The sequence below is a fragment of the Bactrocera dorsalis genome, chromosome 4 (assembly GCF_023373825.1).
Source record: "Bactrocera dorsalis isolate Fly_Bdor chromosome 4, ASM2337382v1, whole genome shotgun sequence".
Classification (NCBI taxonomy): domain Eukaryota; kingdom Metazoa; phylum Arthropoda; class Insecta; order Diptera; family Tephritidae; genus Bactrocera; species Bactrocera dorsalis.
The window spans coordinates 26,429,343-26,453,891 of record NC_064306.1 but is presented as its reverse complement, the minus strand read 5'-3'; the positions used below and the strand labels follow the sequence as shown (position 1 = coordinate 26,453,891).

The following is a 24,549-nucleotide window of genomic DNA, read 5'->3' as shown; positions in this document are numbered from 1 at the left end:
AGTTAACAACCGCGCGCCAGTCGTTTCTTCTCTTCGCTACGTGGCGCCAATTGGATATTCCAAGCGAAGCCAGGTCCTTCTCCACTTGGTCCTTCCAACGGAGTGGAGGTCTTCTTTTTCCTCTGCTTCCCGCGGCGGGTACTGCGTCGAATACTTTCAGAGCTGGAGTGTTTTCATCCATCCGGACAACATGACCTAGCCAGCGTAGCCGCTGTCTTTCAATTCGCTGAACTATGTCAATGTCGTCGTTAATCTCGTACAGCTCATCGTTCCAACGACTACGGTACTCGCCGTTGCCAATGCGCAAAGCACCATAAAGCTTATGCAGAACTTTTCTCTCGAAAACTCGCAACGTCGACTCATCGGTTGTTGTCATCGTCCAAGCCTCTGCACCATATAGCAGGACGGGAATTATGAGCGACTTATAGAGATTGGCTTTTGTTCGTCGAGAGAGAACTTTACTTTTTAATTGCCTACTCAGTCCGGATTAGCACCTGTTGGCAAGAGTTATCCTGCATCAGTGACGTGAGAGTCAAGCCGCGAGTGCGACGACTGTTTGTTTGATGACAGGAGATATTTCGTCTTGCCCTCGTTCACTGCCAGACCCATTTGCGTTGCTTCCTTGTTCAGCCTGGAGAAAGCAGAACTAACGGCGCGGGTGTTGAGGCCGATGATATCAATATCCACACATGACTCCATCCTCCAAGTATGGCTTTAGGCCTGAAAAATCAAGAACTGACCATGAATTCACCAGGCGCCAAATCTTGGAAAAGACCCGTGAAAAGAGAATCCACACATATCACATCTTCGTCGATTTCAAAGCTGCTTCTGACAGCATGAAAGGGAGCTGCCTTTATGCCGCTATGTCTGAGTTTGATATCCTCGCAAAACTGATGCGACTGTGTAAACTGTGGTTGAGCAATATCAAAAGCTCCGCCAGGATCGGGAAGTACCTCCCGAGCCGTACGATACCAAACGAGGTTTCAGACAAGGCGACTCCCTATCGTGCGGCTTCTTCCACCTACTCGTGGAGACAATAATTCGAGTTTCAGATCTAAATAGAGAAGATACAATATTCTACAAGAGTAGCGTACATCTGGCGCATGCTGACGATATTGATATCTCTCCAAACTTTTCCACAGGTCTTGAATATGACACATAATCAAAGAACACATGTATGTATGTGTCAGGAAATACTGATTATTTAAAGAAAATAAAACGTGTTTTACCTTGTCCGTATAATTATCGTTTCACAACATCAGAATGATTCGACTAATTAGTTAGCATTTGGTTAATCATCAAATGATAAGAATCATAGAGAGGAAACTTTTGTTCGAATTAATGGTAAACAGTTCTTGGAAGCGAACAATCTCTTATCATATTATTGACCGTTATAATTAACCGGCATAATGACTTAATATTATATGTATTTGCACTGAACTTATTAGCCTAGATATAAATAAATACTACTAGTTAGATACAGATAAAAATATCGAGGCGTTCGTAGAGTTTGTTCACCAGAAAGCAATCCATTATCTGTTGAAAAAAAGAGTACACGATAATTTGGTTAGCGTGAAATGAGTATCGATGTACTTTGCGCAATCACAGAAAATGTCAATGAAAGTGTTATCAAAACAAAAAAAATTGCTTAAGTGGGTATGGCACCGGAGTGGAGTTACTTACATAAAGTATGTGTGGATGTATCACTCGCACATTGCATTTATCACACGAACAGTACCCACCGCTGTGTCAACGACACATTACTCAGTGACAGGGGCATCGTATAATTAAGTGCCAAAGTGGTGCACTGTTGGACGCTGAGTGCCGCCAGCGGATTGATTGCGAACTACAACAAACGAGTTTGCGGAGGGCACAGCGAAATGAGTCGCAGAAATAAGTATGAAAATAAATCAGCTACTTAAACGTATTTGAATTTGATGGCGGGGTTGCCAATTAGGTAAAAAAATAAAGTGACAATTCTTTTTTAAAGTAGGACTCTACATGATCAATATCAATCCATTTTGAAACATTTTGCACTCCCTTGATCCCGTAGCCGATATCCAGAAGGACCTACAGAAAATGTGTCTGCCGGTAAGGAAGAATTTTCTGCTTAAAATTTACACGCCACAGTGGCTAAGAAGTTCCAAATATCTAAATATCTTATTCCTTTGATTATTACCTAAAAAATATTATCTAAGAAGGTCGTGTGAATATTTCAAGTTGGATGATCCAGCCATTTCGGAGCAATTTACTCACCAACTGAAAACAGCGTTTCTAGAAAAACGCGTTTAAAAATTTGGGCGCCAAGCCGAGTTAAAAAATCTATAAAATTTTCGAGAAAATTTTCAAATATATGTGCATTTGAAATAGAAGGAAATCAATTTTTTCGAAATTCACAAGTGAATATACGTAATACTCCAAAGATGATCACTAATGTACTGAACAATATCAAGAAGCTAACAAATTTAAGAAAAATATAAAAATGATATTCAACTAACCGGATTAACCGTATAGGGCATTGTTCCAATATTAATATTCGACTTCTACTATCCGGATAGTCGTATAGTCGATAGTTGTCGACTATTCGATTAACCGCTTAATTTCGACCATCCGGGTAACCGCTCGTTTTTGACTATTCAAATAGTAAGTATTCAAATTCTACAAATTTTTAATCGGTTAATATTAATATAGTTACAAATCGGATATTCGAAAAATCGATTTTCCGATTATTCGAATAATACAAATACATTCATAATATTACTTTCAATATATTCCAGAAAAATAAGAGATCCTAACCACTTGGCATCTCTACAGCACAACGTTTCACCTACAAATTCATGCGAATACGAAATAAAGTCATGCGCAGTGCGAGTGTGAAATTGATTACTTTGCTGCTCTTGTTACACTTAATGACACCTATAAAATGGGCATAGCTAAGTTGAGACAAGGGAGTTTGAGTGCATGCAGCTAAAGCATAATGAGCTGATGCACGCCCGTTGCTCCTGTTAGCAATGCAATATTTATGATAGTGATGACACAATCGTTAATCGAGCTAGAACACTCTTCACAGCTGAATTTATTATAACAGAATAATGTTAGAAAAAGTTATTTACTTTGACCTTGATCGATTAGTTTGTATGTCAGCTATATGTTATAGTGGTTCGATCTGAGCATTTTGTTAATCAAATTCATTACTAAAAACTATCGATAATTCTATACCTTCTATAGTGTCTCATACTACCCACTATGCATCTTCTAGCTAACTTGCTGACCGAAGCAGACTGCATTGTTTGTTGTTGCATTAATTAGCTTGCTCGTTCGTAAACATACGAACTTCGAACGATAAGAAGCTATTTATATTTACAATGAGTATTGTGCAAGCCGGCAACGGCATGCCATGCTGACATAGTGTGTGCATACTGTTATTTTTATTGCTATTCAAGCAGTTCGTTTGCGGAATTTTCAAGCCTTCATGAATCATTGCATTTTTATTTTCTATTTGTTTTTATGAGAAACTTACGTTTCAAAACAGTCTTTTCCCGACGGTCGTGTGAAATAACGAGCTGTCTGCGATTGTATTTCGCATTTCAGTAAGCAAGGCGATTTATTTATTATGGAAATTTTAGAGATTGAATAAATACTCGTAATTGCTGATCGAGTGGGAACGCGCTCGAAGCGATCAATAAAAATATTAGCATGTATATATAAATATATGTACATAAATATATACATATGTATATACTAGATGCATTTTCGCGAGATAATAAAATTATTGTTTACATATGGGTTTAGAGGTGCAAAAATTTCGATTTATATTGTTGTGCACCCACACATTGCAGCACTATACAATAAACATGCATATGTATGTATGTACATACATATGTATTTATGAGTTGGTATTAATGCATTAATTAAATTAGTTTTCTTATAGTGCTAAATCGTTGTTTTAATCTCACACAATTCGCGGTTCGGTAATAAAGAAAAATTATAATAAAGTTGAAACACGTACATACTTATTTACACACATACATACATCCATACATATGTGTAACAAATTATATTAAGAAAAAAGCAGAAATTACTTTAAAAATTTCGGTAACCTTCAAATGTAATAGAGAAGTGATTTTGTTGAGTTTCTCATTCAAATTCTATTCTACTTCATACACCAAGAAAATATATAGTGGTAAATGCGATAAGGCGAGTTTCAAGTGTTTACCGAGAAATTTATACATAATCACAGTTATGTTATCGAAATAATGATTTGTCGTCTTATCAATTATAGTTAGCGGAAAAGTTTCCAAACTATTTTTAAATAAATTCATAAAAAAAATAAAGATAAAGTTAAAAAAAAAATAAAAATCATTAGAAAATTAAATAAATGATATAAATTCAAAAAAAAAAAAAGAAATAAGTAATAAAAATTAAATACATAGGGAAAAAGTAATAAATATGTATATACACAGCACAACAAACAATTTTTGTGTTGCTCTTAATATATTTGCAAATATTGATTTTCTCAAATACCAGATTTTGAATTTATTCCCGAAAATATTGAATGTGTGCTTGTTTTTATGTTTTTTGCACAGCTTAAATTTTGATCAATTATCGGCTTATGTAAAGGTGATTTTTTAAGAGCTTGATAACTTTTTTTAAAAAAAAAAACGCATAAAATTTGCAAAATCTCATCGGTTCTTTATTTGAAACGTTAGATTGGTTCATGACATTTACTTTTTGAAGATAATTTCATTTAAATGTTGACCGCGGCTGCGTCTTAGGTGGTCCATTCGGAAAGTCCAATTTTGGGCAACTTTTTCGAGCATTTCGGCCGGAATAGCCCGAATTTCTTCGGAAATGTTGTCTTCCAAAGCTGGAATAGTTGCTGGCTTATTTCTGTAGACTTTAGACTTGACGTAGCCCCACAAAAAATAGTCTAAAGGCGTTAAATCGCATGATCTTGGTGGCCAACTTACGGGTCCATTTCTTGAGATGAATTGTTGTCCGAAGTTTTCCCTCAAAATGGCCATAGAATCGCGAGCTGTGTGGCATGTAGCGCCATCTTGTTGAAACCACATGTCAACCAAGTTCAGTTCTTCCATTTTTGGCAACAAAAAGTTTGTTAGCATCGAACGATAGCGATCGCCATTCACCGTAACGTTGCGTCCAACAGCATCTTTGAAAAAATACGGTCCAATGATTCCACCAGCGTACAAACCACACCAAACAGTGCATTTTTCGGGATGCATGGGCAGTTCTTGAACGGCTTCTGGTTGCTCTTCACCCCAAATGCGGCAATTTTGCTTATTTACGTAGCCATTCAACCAGAAATGAGCCTCATCGCTGAACAAAATTTGTCGATAAAACACATTTCGAACCGAACACTGATTTTGGTAATAAAATTCAATGATTTGCAAGCGTTGCTCGTTAGTAAGTCTATTCATGATGAAATGTCAAAGCATACTGAGCATCTTTCTCTTTGACACCATGTCTGAAATCCCACGTGATCTGTCAAATACTAATGCATGAAAATCCTAACCTCAAAAAAATCACCCGTTATTTATATTTCCAACCATGATCAGGGGCCGTGAACCTTATTCGCGGATATAAACTTTTCGTAATCCCCACCTTCGGGTGTAATAAAAATCAAATGTGAAGATATCTAGACTTAAAGAACACAAAATCTTCTGTTTTACTGAATCAAAAGTAATTCGTATGCCCTCAGAGACTATGAATCATGTAGAGTGGAAGTGAATAGGAGGTTGAAACATCTACAGGAAAACCAAATTATTTTCCCAAAATGAACTGTGTTTAATTAATGATCAAATTAGGAATGATAAAGCAATGTGTCAAAGCATTGGGCGTGGAACGATTAAAACGAAATCCTTACATTTGTATAAATTTTCCTAGAATTAGTACGAAAAAGTACTGTTCTGAAAAGTGAATTCTGGACATATTTTGAGTTAGTAGTCTAAAATATCCAAGGCAACTATAGGCACCAAATTATGAAGACATTGTGCAAAATGTTTACAACTCGTTCAATTTTGTTACGAAAATTCTGTAAAGAATGTATTTTGCGCGCTTCGCTCAACATATGATCAACATAATCGGTCTACTGAGCATACTATTCGCAATATCATCACCCATCTTGGGACCCCCCGGCATTCATTATTACAATGAAGAAAATATAGCAGCCGTAGCTGAGAGCTATTTGTTGGCTGAAATTGACGCTCGTGATCTCGGCGATATTTGGTTTCAACAAGACGGGACCTCTTCCCACATATAGCATCGATATAAGGATTTATTGAGAGAACACTACGGTGAGCAGATAATTTCATGTTTTGGGCCGGTCGATTGGCCACCAAATCATGTGATATCATACCGTTAAACTTTTTCCTGTGGGCATATGTAAAGTCTAAAGTCTATGCGGACAATCCCGCTTCATTCAAGCCTTGGAGCGAAACATCACGCGTGTCATTCGCCAGTTACCAGTCGAAATGCTCGAACGAGTCATCGTAAAATGGACTCAACGGATGGACCATCTGAAATGTAGCCGCGGTCAACATGAAAGAGAAAATCTTCAAAAAATAAATGCCAAATTCTGTTTAATGATAATAAACATTCCCCATTAAATTTGACGTTTCTCTGTTTTTTTTTATTTAAAAAAGTAAGGAACCTCGAAATGGTTCACCTTATAAAAAGACTTTTAATTAAAATATAAACCATAATATACATATGTATATTTAAAAAAAAATGAGATCAAATTCATGAACTGAGATCTAGGCCACTGTTTTGGGCCACCGTATATATGAAAACAAAAATCTAAGAAATCGACAAGTTCATGCATTGTCTTCCAAAAATTATATTCTAAGAAGACAGAAGGCTGAAGTTCATTTAAGAATACTAGAATTGCTTATATATAAATGGATGTACAAAAGCGCATATGCACGTTTTCATTTGTGTATTTTCGTTTATCTGCATATTCATAGACACATCCAAGGGGAATTTATGCAAGGTGGTAACTGCACCACAAAAACAAAAAGTACCAAACAAAATAGCGAAACAATGACGGTACAAATGCACAACAAACAAACACATTTGACAATCAGAATAGAGAAATGAATGAAAAATAAATAAAAGCTCTGTAGCTAACAAGCAAAACGACCATATCTTCAAGTGTCCCAAAACGTTGGCCTCGCAATTTATTTTTGATGAGTGGAATCAAGTGGAAATGGCGCCAAGGAAGGAATGTACGGCGGATATCAAGCCAATTCAATAATAAATACTTAAAAGAGCTAGATGTTTGCACAGAACCTACAAAAATGTTAGGTTAGGTCGCCAAGATTCGACGCGAACTTTCTTTTTTTAGCGAATAAATTAGTAAATAATAATAAACTTACACAACCAAAGAATACTTGTGAAGAAAATGTTTTACAGAAAAGTATAATTGTTCTATTATTTGTATAATCCAGCAGCACAATGCATCTATCTAATAGAGCAAAGTTCGGGGGAAATAATTATTCCTATTAAAATTAATGATAAAAATAATAGTAAATTAATTGCATTATTGCTTCCAATATTACAAGCGTTCTTCTAAGTATTAACAGATGTACATACATATATATACACCTACACATACAGACTACACATTCAGAATTTATAAGTTACACAAGAACTCATAGGAAACAATCAGTGGAAAAGTTACAAGTAGTCAAAGTCAGTGATCGCGTGCATTCGTTGCCTTAATTACTTCAAGTTCCATTGTATAAAACACGTACAATGCACACATACATATCCACGAAAATAAAATATTAATTGATTTCAATCACTGCAGGTGAACCCCATCACATAGTATAGTATACATATGTATATAATATATTACGAGAGTTAGAAATTGTATCGAATTGGAGGCATTATGTATGCGAGGCACGCTGCGTGATTCTAACATATGGTATTGCGCAATACAGAAAATATTGACAAATTTTCTACATACAAGTACGTAAGGATATTTCTTTCCGGGCCGTAAATTATCAATACATCCCTTGAAGATTACTTTTTGTTATGGGGGTTGACAATAAGCACTTGTGTGTTGAGAATAAATTTACATATGTAGATGGGCAAACAAGGTTGGCGTTGCCAACTAAACGAGTTTTGATGTTAATCTGACTCGGCTTTCTGTGAATCTGACAATTAGGAGCTCCATTAAGCATTAACTGATAAAAACGGAATTTCATACCAGACGCTTCAGACCACTTAGAGGCTATTCAGCTTGAGAGAAAGCTAGTTGAATTGGGTGCTGAATAACAAAACGCCATTTATGAACTTTCAGTCTCATTAATTGTTATTGAGGTAAAAGCTTGACTGAGTACGGAATTAAACAAGCATCTAAGACTTTTTAGTCAAACAGTTGACTAAACTATCTAATAGCTGAATCAAGACATATATGCCGGATATATCATATAGGTATAGAATTGTTTATAATATCAACCATTTCAGGATTTTTCCCATTCAGCGCTTATTCAGCTTAGATAAATTTGAGCTGAATGAAACGCATTTAATATGAAACAAACATTTTAAATAGATAACTTGGTATTTATATATGAATTATATAACGGGTTATCCAAGTAGAGGTACATTTTTCAATAGCCTTTCTTTAACATATATTGCATGAGTCGTGTCAGGCTGTTATGTTATTTTGATCAATATTGTTTAGCATTTCATCGTGGAAAGACTTACGTCTGAACAACGTTTACAAATCGTTCAAATTAATACGAAAAATCACGTTCTGCAAGGAATGCATTTCGCGCGCTTGGTTCAACTTATGGTCAATTTAATCGGCCTAATGAGCGTACTATTCGCAACACTATCATCCATCTTGAGACTCAGCATTCATTTTTGAATAATATTCGACTGAATGCACCACGACCAGCACGCAGTGAAGAAAATATAGCAGCCGTAGCTGAGAGTGTACACGAAGACCGTGGAGAGTCGATTCAGCGCCGTTCGCAGCAACTCGGACTGACGTATGGAACGACTTGACGCATTTTACGTCGAGATCTTAAATTGAAAGCGTACAAAATACAGCTGAAACTAAAACTGTTTGACCCTCCCAAGCGACATCGTTCCACTCTATGGGACAAAAGTTTTGAAAAGTTCCAAGAAGGTCCGGAGTTTTTTGGCCAAATTTTATTCAGTGACGAGGCCCATTTCTGCCTCAATAGGTATGTAAACAAGCAAAAAGAGCAACTTGAAGAGATTCAAGAGCTGCCATTTTATCCAGAAAAAACATTGGTTTGATGTGGTTTGTGGGCCGGTGGAATCATCGGTTTATATTTCTTCAAAAATGATGTCGATGAGAACGTAACCGTCAATGACGACCGTTATCGCGTTATAACTGATCTTTTGATGCCCGAAATTGATACTCGTGATCTCGGCGACATTTGGTTTCAACAAGAAGGCATCACTTCCCACACATCGCATCAATCAATGGATTTATTGAGAGAACAATTCGATGAGCAGATAATTTAACGTTTTGGTCCGATCGATTAGCCTCCAAGATACTTGTTTTATGGAGATATGTAAAGTCTATGCGGACAATCCCGCTTCGATTCAGGTCTTGGAGCAAAACATCACGCATGACATTTTCCCGGTATCATTCGAAATGCTCGAACGAGTCATCGAAAATTGTGCCCAACGGATGGACCACATGAGACGTAGCAGCGGTCACCATTTGAAAGAGATAATCTTCGAAAAATAAATGCCAAAGAATCTTCTTTCAAATGATAATAAACGTTCCCTATTAAATTTGAAGTTTCTGTGTTTTTTCTTTTAAAAAAAAGTAGGGAACCTCGAAATGTATGACCCTTATTTAATAGAGATCGTTACCCTAAAAAATAAATATGCAAATCTAAAAGTAATAATAAATAATCGATCATAAAAAAATCATCCATAAACTGTTTGGGGAAAAGTAAAAAATAAAAAACATGTACATACAAGTACAATATGTGCGATCGAAAAATACACGTGACATCAAAATCATCATTCAGCTTTTTATTTCACAACAAAGCTGAAGCGCAGCCCTAAACACAATACATAGTGGCTACACCGTGTATCAACCAATACTCCTACATATGCATGAGTATAAATATATGTATGTTCGTATGTACATAGGTATGTTTGAATGTGTACCTAAACCTAAGCGAATATTTTCGCCAATCTATAAATAAAATTCTTGCTACCACACGCCTTCAAAGTTTAATAAATTTTTAACCGTAATACAATAATTCTCTGGCGATCGTTTTTCTAACGCAAAGCTTATGCTATGCGCAATTATGCAAATAATCTCGCTTTTACACTGTTGGAATTTTATGGATACACGCTTAGAGGTAAATATGGTAATTTATGTACAAGTATGCACATACATACAATATATTTATATATTTGTATGCAACACATATCAAGGCAATGTCAAGTTCAAGTTTATTTATTGTGAACGAAGAGAAGTAAAAAACTGCTCCCTTTGAGGCGCTTGGCAAATGAATTGGCAGCATACCAACACATAGCCACTAATACATACATACATATGTATGTAGGTATGTCCAGTATGTAAGTATAGGCGCATACGCATGACCAAATTAAGAATCCATAAAAACAGCGGAGCTTCACATGTGGGAAACGCGATGATGACACATTTCTTGCAACGAGAGCTGATGCCTTGAAATTTTATACATACATAAGTATATTGCGGCTTGTTGGCAATAGTAAAAGTCGGCGAGTGAGATAACCAATGTGTCATAATAAAAGTATGCATTTATCAGCATAATTGGCCACAAACACACTAATTCGTAAGGGTTTAAAATATAATTAGTTTTAAAAACCAAACAATAGGCTGGTTTTTCCATTTTTAAATATATGAGTGTACAGAAATGCGTTATATGTATATTTATATTAAGGCCTTTTATCGTGTGAAAGTTCTCTTTATATATTTTTTTCCTGGGAGGTAATCGATATCAAATAACATACTAAGATATGTACATATATGACACAAGATTGCGATAAAATTGCAATTAGCTGCCTTTTAGTGCCAAAAATATTAGAAGAAATAACAAAGCACCTTTCCGAGGACATAATTAAAACAAAACAAGAAAAAAAACGTTCCAAATAAGTTAAAATACCCTTTACAAATAGAAAGAGTCCATACCAAGGCTGTATTTTGATCGATTAGTGTGAATGGCAGCTATAACATATACAGTGGCGGACAAAAGTCTACATACACCCCTGTTTTCTTCGATGTGAGAGTACAAAAACTTTTTAGAAAAATGTGTTGATACAGTTTTATTCTAATCTTCTTTCTAATAACAACAAACTTAAAAAATCCATTAATTAATATAAAACTACAAATTTATGGAATAAAAACTCAAATATTGTGTTGACAAAAGTCTACATACAGTACAAAAATATCTTAGTTCAGTGCGAAAAACTGTAAAAAAAATGCTAGTTATTAAGACGTTTTAGTATTTAGTTGGGTCCCTATTAGTATCTATAACTGCTTGAAGACGCCGTGGCATTGATTCTGCTAAATTTGTCAACGCTGCAAATGTAATGCTGTTCCAAGGTCCCAATATGCGCTCTTAGAGTAGAGCAGAGCTAGAAATTTGGTTCTTTCTAATTCTACGCTCCAAAATCTCCCAGACATGTTCAATAATATTCATATTTGGACTTTGAGGTGGTGTATTTAATTGACTTGGAGTATAATAAAGAAACCAATCATTGACAATTTGCGCCGCATGCATCGGATCGTTATCTTGTTGAAATATCCAACCGGAACCGAGCCCTAAATTAACCACCAAAGGCTTCAAATTATGTTCCAACAGAGACTTATACTTATAACCGTCCATTTCACCTTCAATAAAGTCCGAATTTCTAACTCCAGAGGCCGCAACAACTCCCCAAACCATTACGCTGCCGCCACCGAGCTTCACAATTGATACTACGTTCTTCGGTTCAAGCGTGGCGTTAGTTTTCCATCAAATTTTAGCACTTTCTTCACTACCAAAAAGAGTGATTTTAGAATCATCTGTAAATGAAACTTTTTTCCAAAAATCCATTTCCTTTTCTTTGTGTTTTTTGGCGAACTTTAAACGAATTTTCCGATTTTTTCAGAAATAAAAGGTTTCTTCCGTGGTGTTCTACTGTGGAATCCGTTATCGTTTAGAGTTTTTTTTTATTGTTCTTGGTTGGATACTCATTTGTGACGTACTCGCTATGCGTTCGGCTATATTTGGAGCATTTACTTTTGGATTTTGGTCTACTTCGTTGAGAATCAGGCTGACGTATCTACGAGATTGTTTTTTGGGGGTCCACTGCGCGGTTTATTTTCGTTGGAACCATTATTTTTAAAGTTTTTTAGAATTGTCTGTACTGTTGCTCGACTCAAGTTTAAAATTTTAGAAATTTCACCATATGTTTTTTTTTCTTTTCTTTCTTTTATCACCAAATTTCTTACATCAATTGATATTTCATTTCACGGAGCCATTATAGCTATTGAAGTGTTTAAACCACAACTAAATTCAATAAATATCAAACAATAAACATATTGAAATAAAAGAAAAAGGCTAACGTTACCTTACTGTTAATATAACAATGTACAAAGTATGAGATTTGAACTGTATGTAGACTTTTGTCAAAGCAATTTTTGAGTTTTTCTTCCATAAATTTGTTGTTTTATGTTAAATAATGGATTTTTTTTAGTTAATTGCTATTATAAAAACTGTATAAATACATTTTTCTAAAAGCTTTTTGTACTCTCACATCGAAGAAAACAGGGGGTGTATGTAGACTTTTGTCCGCCACTGTAGTTATATAACGGGTGATTTTTTTGAGGTTAGGATTTTCATGCATTAGTATTTGACAGATCACGTGGGATTTCAGACATGGTGTCAAAGAGAAAGATGCTCAGTATGCTTTGACATTTCATCATGAATAGACTTACTAACGAGCAACGCTTGCAAATCATTGAATTTTATTACCAAAATCAGTGTTCGGTTCGAAAATTTTTTATCGACAAATTTTGTTCAGCGATGAGGCTCATTTCTGGTTGAATGGCTACGTAAATAAGCAAAATTGCCGCATTTGGGGTGAAGAGCAACCAGAAGCCGTTCAAGAACTGCCCATGCATCCCGAAAAATGCACTGTTTGGTGTGGTTTGTACGCTGGTGGAATCATTGGACCGTATTTTTTCAAAGATGCTGTTGGACGCAACGTTACGGTGAATGGCGATCGCTATCGTTCGATGCTAACAAACTTTTTGTTGCCAAAAATGGAAGAACTGAACTTGGTTGACATGTGGTTTCAACAAGATGGCGCTACATGCCACACAGCTCGCGATTCTATGGCCATTTTGAGGGAAAACTTCGGACAACAATTCATCTCAAGAAATGGACCCGTAAGTAGGCCACCAAGATCATGCGATTTAACGCCTTTAGACTATTTTTTGTGGGGCTACGTCAAGTCTAAAGTCTACAGAAATAAGCCAGCAACTATTCCAGCTTTCCGAAGAAATTCGGGCTATTCCGGCCGAAATGCTCGAAAAAGTTGCCCAAAATTGGACTTTCCGAATGGACCACCTAAGACGCAGCCGCGGTCAACATTTAAATGAAATTATCTTCAAAAAGTAAATGTCATGAACCAATCTAACGTTTCAAATAAAGAACCGATGAGATTTTGCAAATTTTATGCGTTTTTTTTTAAAAAAAGTTATCAAGCTCTTAAAAAATCACCCTTTATAATGAGCTGATCTGAAAATTTGTATACAAAGATTATAGCACTGCCTTGGGTAATAATTATCTTGACATTTAAACAAATTTTTCATGTTAGAACTTAATTATGATCGTTCAGTTTATTTGGCAGTTATATGCTATAATGGTCCGATATCGTAAGTTATGCCAAATGAAGTATGCAAAATTTTAGATTGATATCCCAAAAACCAGGAGACTAGTTCGGGTATATGTAACGTGTTTTTCAATAGAGATGCTACAAAAGTAAATCGGTAGGTAAAGCAAACGATTTCATATTTTCCCCCGCTTTTTTGATATTTCTCTTCAGTTGGGTTAGCCATTTCATCATGGAAAGATTTATGATCCAGCAACGAGTCGAAATTATTAAAAATTACTACCAAATTCGGAGTCAGTAGCTTCAACTTTAAGATGGCTACGTCCAATTTCAGATTAACAATTGATCGTCTAGTGCAAAAATGTTAATCCACAGGCACAGTACAAAATGTTCCCGTGTCAGTGAGACAAAAAAGAGCCCGTAGTGTAGAAAATATTGCTGCCGCTAGCGCATCAATTGAGGAAGATCAAAATCAGTCTCTTACACGTTGTTCTCAAGCGTTGGACATCTTTGTGACGTCGTTGTGGCGAATTTTGCGAAAAGATCTTGGCCTATATCCTTACAAGATCAAATTGACGCAAAAAATAAAGCCGATTGACCACCAGAATCGTCGTTTGTTCGTGAATTGAGCTGAGCAACAACTTGAAAATGATCTGTATTTTCATCGAAAAATCAGCTTTAGCGATGGGGCTTATTTTCGGCTGAAAGGCTTCGTCAATAAGCAAAATATGCGTTATTGGTCAGATAGCAATCCACACGTACTCCATGAGTCACCATTGTATACTTAAAAAATTACGATTTGGTGCGGTTTATGGGCCGGTGGCGTTTTTGGGCCGTACTTCCTCCGAGATGATAAAGATCGGCACGTTACTGTGAATGTAAATCGATACCGCTCAATGCTAACCGAATATTTTTGGCCCGAATTGGTTGATATGGACTGGGACAATGTATGTGGTTCCAACAGGACGGCGCCAAAAGCCACACACCGAATGTCACAATCGATTTATGGAAAACCAAGTTTGGTGAACGTGGATGGATACCGTTAGACTATTTTCTGTGGGGCTACGTTAAGTCTACAGTATAAGTATAGTATGTCAACAAGACAGCGACGGTTGATGAACTTCGTACGAATATCGAATGTCAAATTGCATCAGTATCGGCCGATTTATGATTGAAAAGCGTCGAAAATTGGGTACAGAGCAAGCGTGCCCGAGGTGGACATGCAAAAGAAATCGAGTTTCATACAAAATGGCATCGAATGCACTTTCATAAGAATAAAGAATTTCAATGATATCCCAAATCGTCTCTGTTTTATTCAAAAAAAACTTTTGTAGCGCTCTTATTGAAAACCCCCGTTATATATTATATTTTACCGATGACACTTTGGAAACGTAGTAAAATAATACCTAAAAAAAGAAATATTTTAATCAACAAAACATTTACCTTGGAAATTGACGAACAAGTCAGTTAGTCAAGAACAAATGCAGTGAAGGATAACTTATGTATAAAAACATAACAGAACTGTCAATCTCGGTCTTGATCAATCGTATTATCAATCAAAAAATAACAACTAAAAAAGGAAAAGTATTGCAAAGTACTTACATTTGTATTTACATATATTTCGCTCTTTAAAAACCCTACCATAATAAAATATATTACTATTCGCTGGTATGATATCATAAATAATTTATGTTCATTTAGGGCGACAGAGTAGTGCTAGATAAGCGCGGTACGTACAACAAAAGCTCATAGCGAATTATATTAATTGTTACAACTATTTGACACTTATCTTCAGACACATGCAATGTACGTATGTATGTACATATGTATGTATAAAAGAGAGTTTGCGTAAATTACAATGAGTTTATGGAACACTGTATGTGATCCTACCTTTTTTTATCAAGTGCAAACGAACGCCATCGTCGGGAAAAAAATGTTATTACGTTAGTAAAAGCAAATAAACAGATAATGTAACGAAACGCTGTAATCATAATCATAACTTTAAGTGCAGACCTAATGTTTCCGGTGATAAGATTTAGAGCTTTTAATCAGGTGGGCTGTTTTACTGCTGTACAAAGTTTCTAAATAACAAAAAACAACACTTAGCATGCACGTATCTTACAGGTGATAAAACTACTTTTTTGAAATACTCCTGATAATTAAATCACTAGTAATACGTAAACTATTCCAACTGCTAGATAGCTTGACTTTTTAGTGTTGCTAACCAGCTTAAGCATTAATACAAAAGAGTCCACGTAGGATAAGCAGGGAGAGGTACAATGAACACTGTTCCCTCAAGGGTCGGGTCTACGAAACCGGTACGGACCCGGACGTTTATCCGACCAAGGACTGCCAGCTCAGAGCAATTCTGTCGCTACAACAACAACAGCTTTTTCCCTACGGTCAAACTCTTAATTCGACTTTACGCTGCCAACAATAAGCAACCGCCCAGAAGTTTCCGGTTTTGGCCAGTTGGAGAGGAATTGTGTTTCATCAAAACAACGTCAGGTCAGGCACATCGATAGTGACTCGCCAGAAGCTCTGGGGACAAGATTGTAGGGTAGCTATGGCTCCCTCTTATAGTCCGGGCATAGCACCAAGTGATCACTATCTGTACCTCTCTATGGCTCCAATGTTATAGTTTTTTGCTAACAAGGTTTCTTCAAGAGTGGTATTTTGACATTACCTTCAACATGCCAACAACTTATAGAACAATTCGGTGCATGTTTGACTTGCTTCGAATCATTCGAGCTGTTCTAAGGTAACCTTTAACTTAAAGTGTTTAATTTAAGAAACCTTATGATCAAACTCCAAAGACCTTATAAAACATAGTAATGTAAAGGGCGCTTTTTGTATGTTGGACATGTAAGTATAGTATGTTTTTGTTATCGTTGTAGTAGCGGCAGAATTCTGCCGAGTAGAGTCCTTGGCTGGATAAAAATCCGGGTTCGTTCCGGTTACGTAGTCCCGACTGTCGTGGGAACGGAAGTATGTTTGTTAACGATGGAATCGAAACCTCTAAACCCGTTACAACAAACTCCAATATGGAGGTGAAATATAGAATTTCAGTTCGATAACCCGATATTTACGAAACGTGTCATTCATTTTCAGCGTTTTTTTTTTTTATTTTTATTTTGGCAACAGTGAGTTCATAGTACATTAATTCGAACGCAGCTGTAGAGGTATACTATACATACATATGTATGTATGTGAGCAGCTGATAAATGTGTATTTTACATATGTATGTATGTATACATTTTCAAATTGCAGTCAGATTAACGTTAATACACAATCCAAACAAGCGATTTTATTTGTTTATTGAACCGGCAAACTTGTTTTTGTGTGCATACATATGTACATACATATATACATGTACATATGGTTAATGTATAGTAGAACTCCAGCTTCAAGTGCAATTAGTGACATGTGAAAGTAATAAATTTGTTCTACTTTGAAATGTAGAGTGCTCAGCTGCTGTCCATAAGTTCCATAAAAGGGGCTAAGGTTCATTCTGAAATTGTAACCTAAAAATTAAGCTAATTTGGAAGCCTTGAAATTTTAATAAATAAGTCATTGTTAGCATACTTTGGTGCGTACTGTCTTAAATATTTTTATTATTGATGTTAGAGCGCAAGTTTTTGTGGCATCAAGCAATAGTTATATAGAAATTAGTCAGCATTTATATTTGAAATATGTTAGTGGTGGAGGAAAAAACGCGAATATTATTTAAAGGTTCAAATTAATTGTAAGGTCAATATGTGTGGTGCGCTTTAAATGGCTACACGCGAATCGCCAACGGTGGCGCTCGTGCCATATACAAATTTCATTTTTGATAAATGTCTGGCATTTGCGTTTACTATATACTACATACCTAAAAACATTAAAGTGGAATGAAAAAAGTGACGTTTTAGTTAAAAATTATTATTTTTTATTAGAATACATTGCAAGAGCCTGGAAGCAACAAGTAGGTTGGATAATTCATTCTTAACCAATAAAAAAGTATAAAGTTTTTCTAAACGATTTCAACAATATATTGACCCTATCAGTGTCGTTCCCACGACAGCAGGGTCTAATTTGCAGGATTTTTATCCGGCCAAGTACTGTCAACTCGGCGCTATGCCTCAAAATTACTTGAGGAATGTTTTATGCTGCTAGAACAAAAACAACTACAATCTATCGGTGACGAGCTGAGTAGATGTAGCCATGTCTTTACAAAATTGTGTGAAGATTATTGCCGATACATTCTCTGAACATATTGTACTTATCGGATAACCGTGTCATACAAACTGAACGTTCAAAAGCAAGACCTTGTACGTAATCCTTTTTAATATTGCAGGGTATTCTAGCTTATTAGAGTTTTTCTTGTTTTTATGAAACTAATTATAATCAAAAATTATAAAAAAATAATACTTTGGCTTTTATTAATCCTCAAAAAATTTTCGAAATTTATTTAAAATTCTACTGAGCGAGCGATCCATCCTAATGTATACATTTCCATATGTATATTGATAACCACACAAAAGATGAGCACCACTGGCACACAATCGCGTAAACACAAAGGCATGTTAACCAATACAGGTGTACCCATATACATATGTATGTATCTACGTAAGTTTCGCCGCATTAAGTATGTTAAGTACACAAGCGCATAAGTACAACTGTGCGGAAAACCTTGTTGGCATGCGATTTCAATCTATAGTACATGTCGAAAATTTGAATATAATTCTTTTGAATTTTCACACCAGACCCCAATTTTACAATAACAATAAAAAGGGGTATTGATACTAGAGATCAAGAATCAAATTCAAAAGCAAATAACGAAAATACAGCAGAACTATATAGAGAGATCTATAGTATATGTATGGTATGTGAGTATTAGCGAAGAGATCGTACGGGGAAACGCCGCCCAAGTTTTTTAATATTTTTGCTGTGCTGCGGCTGCGGTGATCGTTGCTCATTGCCAGCACTGGCACAGGTTTATTTCAAGTTCAACGTACGCCTATCAAAAATAGACCGGGTCAGGCTTGCTGCTAAACTGAGTACATTGAAAGTGTGAACATACATACAAACATACATACATATGTAAGTAGGCAAATATGTATATGTATACAACAAGAACATATGTATATATGTATGTATGTAGTGATTGCAGCATATAAATGTTCGTATCTGAGTAGAATAACTCTAAAAAATATATTTTATTATAAGTAACTAGCTGACCCGGCGAACTTCGCCCCGCCCAATTTTTATTTTTTTTTGGAAGTCATAGACTCGTATAACTTTACCACAAATAATATAAACTTCAAACAACGCATTTTCATTTAATGTTTTTAATGTTTGTAGCGCCATCTACTGTAACATACCGCACTCAATACCGCTCTTAGCGCCACCAACTGGTGGATAGCTCTTTGCTAATAATAAACAAATAATTTGCAATAAATAAATAATGCGACTATAAGGAGAGTTATAAACTATCCTATCTTTCAAGTTGGACCAAACTGCACACAGTGTTAAAAATTTCATTAAAATCGGTTCAGTAGTTTAAGAGTCCATCGCAAACAAACAATGTGACACGTGATTTTTATATATTAAGATATAACATTCAAAAAATATCTAAGACAAAAAAGTCTTCCTTACAAGAACTACAATTTGAACGATAAGTTTGTATTATGGATTACATTCTCAAAGCTATATTTTTACATCCATACAATGTACTTATATAAACAAGTATCTTCACACATCTGTTTATTAGTATATTTGTAGTTGTTTCTTGTATGTTTGCCTGTGAGCACTTTCCTCGGTTACATTGAAATCAGCAGAGGAGCTAATAAACGACTTTCTATTGCATAGTAAACGCAATTAACACTCTTTCTCTTTGTTGTAAGCTAATATTTTGAGAAATGCTGCTGGAAACGATAATAAAACTACATTAAAGATTTAGCTCATTCATATGTATATTCCTATTTAGAGACTTAGAAAAGTTAGAAAAAAGAAAAAAAAAATCAATTTTGTAAAAAATTAATTAATTTATATTTAAACACTAACTTTAAATCCTCGTCTTAGTAAATGTCAATGCGAAAGCAGACGATACACATACAAACAGAACAGTCTACGTCGGTCTTGTTATCAGTAAACACACGCATATAGATATGCATATGTATGTATGTACTTAATTATAGCCATAATGACGTTTTTTAAATATATTTATATAACAAAACTTTTGATAATCACATATGAATCACTACTACTGACTCTTGCTGTTGTTATTTCAATTGATGTAGACATATGTATGTACATATGTATATAACCATGGAACGTAGTTCCTTATAAATGTATGTACAAGCAACCGCACGTATAAAGTTGAATGACTCACCCTGTTTGCACCGGAAAGTAAGTGCTTTAGCATTACAGAGAGCAGTCATATGATAAGAAATATGACTTTCGAAATCCAATCGAAAGAGTACAATAACAGTAATTTTATTCCATTATTAGCCTCAACTTGAAGGGAAGTTAAGCATGGCAACAACAAAGTAAACACAATATATTACATGAATTGGGGAAAGATATTCTGTACCCGTGCTGTGACATCAAACTGCGATATTTAATGGGTGTGACATAAGTTTTGCGTATTTTATAATGAAAAATCTGTTCAGTTATGAAAATAACACGAGTGGTTTAAAAAAAAAAGTAACATACATACATATGTATGTATATCATATTTGAATGTTATTGTTTATTCATAATTTAATTTTATGGCATTTATGGGAATGTTCTTCAGCACATCGCATACAGCTGTTTGAATGGCACATGAGCAGATTCGCTTTTCATAAAAAACTCATTTACTTTTGAGTCTTCATTTAATATCTGTGGAACACAAAGCCCACAGATCACTTATTCAAACGTTCAACTTCAATTCACCTACGGTAGGGTTTTCAAACACTTTAAAACAATCCTACTCAATTACTAGTTCATTGATAATATTAGTATCAACACTTTTTATGAAATAATTGCCATAATTTAGCGTTTCGTACATCATCATGAACATGCAACAAATTTCGACATCTGGGTCCACAAGGTTGTGCGATTATGTCGTTAACACTATGTTGAAACGCGCTGAAATTATTTACCTGATAACACACACGTATCTTAACAGCTGATAATTGCACAGCACTGGAATGTATAAACATACAAATACATACATACGTAAATATGTATGTGTACATCTGCCTCCAAGTTGTGCTGAAGGTAATAAATGCTTACCCAATCGTACTAAGCAGTAGCGGAGGTAAGGAATTATGTAATAGGATAATACTTAGAATTCTTTCATTTTAGTTATAAATGACAACACGCTTTATTATTTATGTGAAGCACATTTACCAATTAGCTGCTAATTGCAGTTCAACACAATAACAAAGGAAGCATTTTCTTAGAATGTGCTTTTAAACAACCTTGCAAAGGTTGCATATGTATTGAGGCATTTGTCATACTACTATTTAAATAAATTAATCATTGTTTATTATGTAATCCTCCACATCTACGCCTGCGTAAAGCACTCATGGGAACTTTATCTACTTATTGATTAGGAAAGCGATTTTTTACAAAAAAAAAAAAGAAAAATTGAAATCAGTGCAGTGCGAATTTTATAATTTTTTAGTCAATTAAAAGTGCGTAACAACACGTTTTATTACATAAGTTCACATCATTTATTAATCCGTGATACTTTTTAACCAAATACGAAATGTATCTATATAATTATACAAATTAAAACAAATTAAAGAAAGTAACTTGTAAAAAAAAACTGGCAGTGACCGATCACAGTACAAAATAAGACTGAGAACGGTGTGTACATACATACATATGTATGTCTGATATAGCAAAAGCAAAGTCAAGAGCGCAATTTTTGTTGTTGGGCAGGTAGATGAACGTTGAACATTTTCCGGCATCAATATACATATGCAGATAAATAATATAAAAAGTTGGGTTTCACATGACTTAATCATCGTTCCATTGTTTGTAACGGGTGATTTTTTTGAGGTTAGGATTTTCATGCATTAGTATTTGACAGATCACGTGGGATTTCAGACATGGTGTCAAAGAGAAAGATGCTCAGTATGCTTTGACATTTCATCATGAATAGACTTACTAACGAGCAACGCTTGCAAATCATTGAATTTTATTACCAAAATCAGTGTTCGGTTCGAAATGTGTTTCGCGCGCGTGTTTTGTTCAGCGATGAGGCTCATTTCTGGTTGAATGGCTACGTAAATAAGCAAAATTGCCGCATTTGGGGTGAAGAGCAACCAGAAGCCGTTCAAGAACTGCCCATGCATCCCGAAAAATGCACTGTTTGGTGTGGTTTGTACGCTGGTGGAATCATTGGACCGTATTTTTTCAAAGATGCTGTTGGACGCAACGTTACGGTGAATGGCGATCGCTATCGTTCGATGCTAACAAACTTTTTGTTGCCAAAAATGGAAGAACTGAACTTGGTTGACATGTGGTTTCAACAAGATGGCGCTACATGCCACACAGCTCGCGATTCTATGGCCATTTTGAGGGAAAACTTCGGACAACAATTCATCTCAAGAAATGGACCCGTAAGTTGGCCACCAAGATCATGCGATTTAACGCCTTTAGACTATTTTTTGTGGGGCTACGTCAAGTCTAAAGTCTACAGAAATAAGCCAGCAACTATTCCAGCTTTGGAAGACAACATTTCCGAAGAAATTCGGGCTATTCCGGCCGAAATGCTCGAAAAAGTTGCCCAAAATTGGACTTTCCGAATGGACCACCTAAGACGCAGCCGCGGTCAACATTTAAATGAAATTATCTTCAAAAAGTAAATGTCATGAACCAATCTAACGTTTCAAATAAAGAACCGATGAGATTTTGCAAATTTTATGCGTTTTTTTTTTAAAAAAAGTTATCAAGCTCTTAAAAAATCACCCTATACATATAATAAAAATTTAGTAATTTTTGTAGATACCTTTTAGTTTGGTTTGCGGTTGTTCAATATAAAATATGATGATTTTTAACTATTTTTCATATGCGCTACAAATCGCTAACTGAATCCCGATAGGCCGACGGTTTTAAATGCGACGGACGCGTTCGGAGTCACTGTTTATACTACGTATGTAGTTATGAATACAATATCACTAATCAACTAAGTACAAACCTTATCAAATATAAGGTCCAGTATCTTGACAGCTATGACATTTTTTCGGGGTGAAAGATAAAAAAACGCTTTCCGCATTCGATCTCAGCAACAGCGATAAGCTTGGAGTATTTTTTTAGTACTACAGCATGTTATATGTATATTATTTTTTCGCGTGTTTTTTTCACTTTGTTCCGTTTTTTATTGTCACTAGTTTATACACCTTTCGTTACGATTGAAAAATAGGCACAGAAACCGCTAGAAGAGGCCTGTTCGAGAGGCAGATGCACTTACAGACGGACAATAGTAATAGTTGGGCTGACAAACTAAAAGGCCAACAGTCAGCGCCACAATCGATTTTTCGTTCACCGCCCCAAAGTGCTAAAGTACGAGTACGGCGACCGACAAGCTGCAGACAACGGTCACTGGTAACAGTCAAAGCAGCAGACGCACATATAAACGCACTAACACAGTTGAAACTGTTCGGCCGCTAAATTGCCGCACCTCGCGCCCTTTAAGGAGAGATTTCACTCTTATATTTTTTTATTAATACACAATGCAATCTCAATTAACGCCGCTTCCTTGTACTTTTATCACAATGCGGGCGGGAAATATAGTTATTCAATTTGTGTTTGTTTAAATTTCACTAAATCTATGGATATATGCGTACGAAAAACCCGACATCGAAGCGAGACGCGAATGTTTGACGTTTGGCAATTGTATTTGTGTGTTGTTTGACATTTAGCAGACTTATTTAGCGGTATTGCCAGAGCTTAAGTATATTTCGCATTGCCAACTACGTAACTGTTATAATGTTTTAAACAAAAAGTATTAAATATTTTTAATAGTATTTTAAACATATCTATTATTATCTATTATTTTTAATTCTTCCTTAAATTATGATTGTCTACTTTGTGATTATAACATTTTATATACATTTATATTATATGTACAATCATAGAAATCTTACTTTATTATAAATTTTAACATTTTTATAGAATGTATTATAAAATAGGTCAAATTGGACATATTTACTTATATGATTTGATATCAAATATGTAGAGAATGTCTTTAAAATATATCAATACTCGTTTGCGCATCGTAAATATGCCAATCTGTAAGCGTCCATATCTAAACATTGAAATTAGCATTATTTTGCTCATTTAGTACTGATAATGCTGAGTTTTGCTATTTTTGAGTCCCCTGATTTTAAATTTTTTGTTATGAAATCCTCTAATCTAGAAAGAGTGCCTCCCTCTTAATTTATAGAAATGTAAATTCGAAGGAAATAATTAATCAATTTTTCAATATTAAATTATTAATTTGGTAAATTTGTGAGCGTGTTTATTTATTTATTTTAATATGACCTGTAAATAAATTTACAGATATACTAGAAAAAAGGGAAACTGGCTTAGGCCTTCATCCCAAGCACTTCTAAAATTGCCGATAATATATTGTTACGAATTTACTCTTGCTAGTTTACTTTGTTAGGTTCGTATCTCTGGATTGAC

General features: G+C 35.2%; 1 protein-coding gene across 2 annotated transcripts in view; it reads right to left on the bottom strand.

Annotated features, from left to right (window-relative positions):
• Positions 1-23,755, bottom strand: part of LOC105223250 (beta-1,4-mannosyltransferase egh) — a 33,346-nt gene extending 9,591 nt beyond the window's left edge. Inside the window, exon 1 of one of the 2 annotated variants that reach the window (XM_011200912.3) lies at positions 23,060-23,755. The gene's annotated coding sequence lies outside the window, so the exon portion shown is untranslated. Of the gene's footprint in view, positions 1-22,870; positions 23,021-23,059 lie in introns of those variants that run through there. The other variant, XM_019989253.3, reaches the window with a different exon arrangement.
• Between the last annotated feature and the right edge of the window lie 794 nt (positions 23,756-24,549).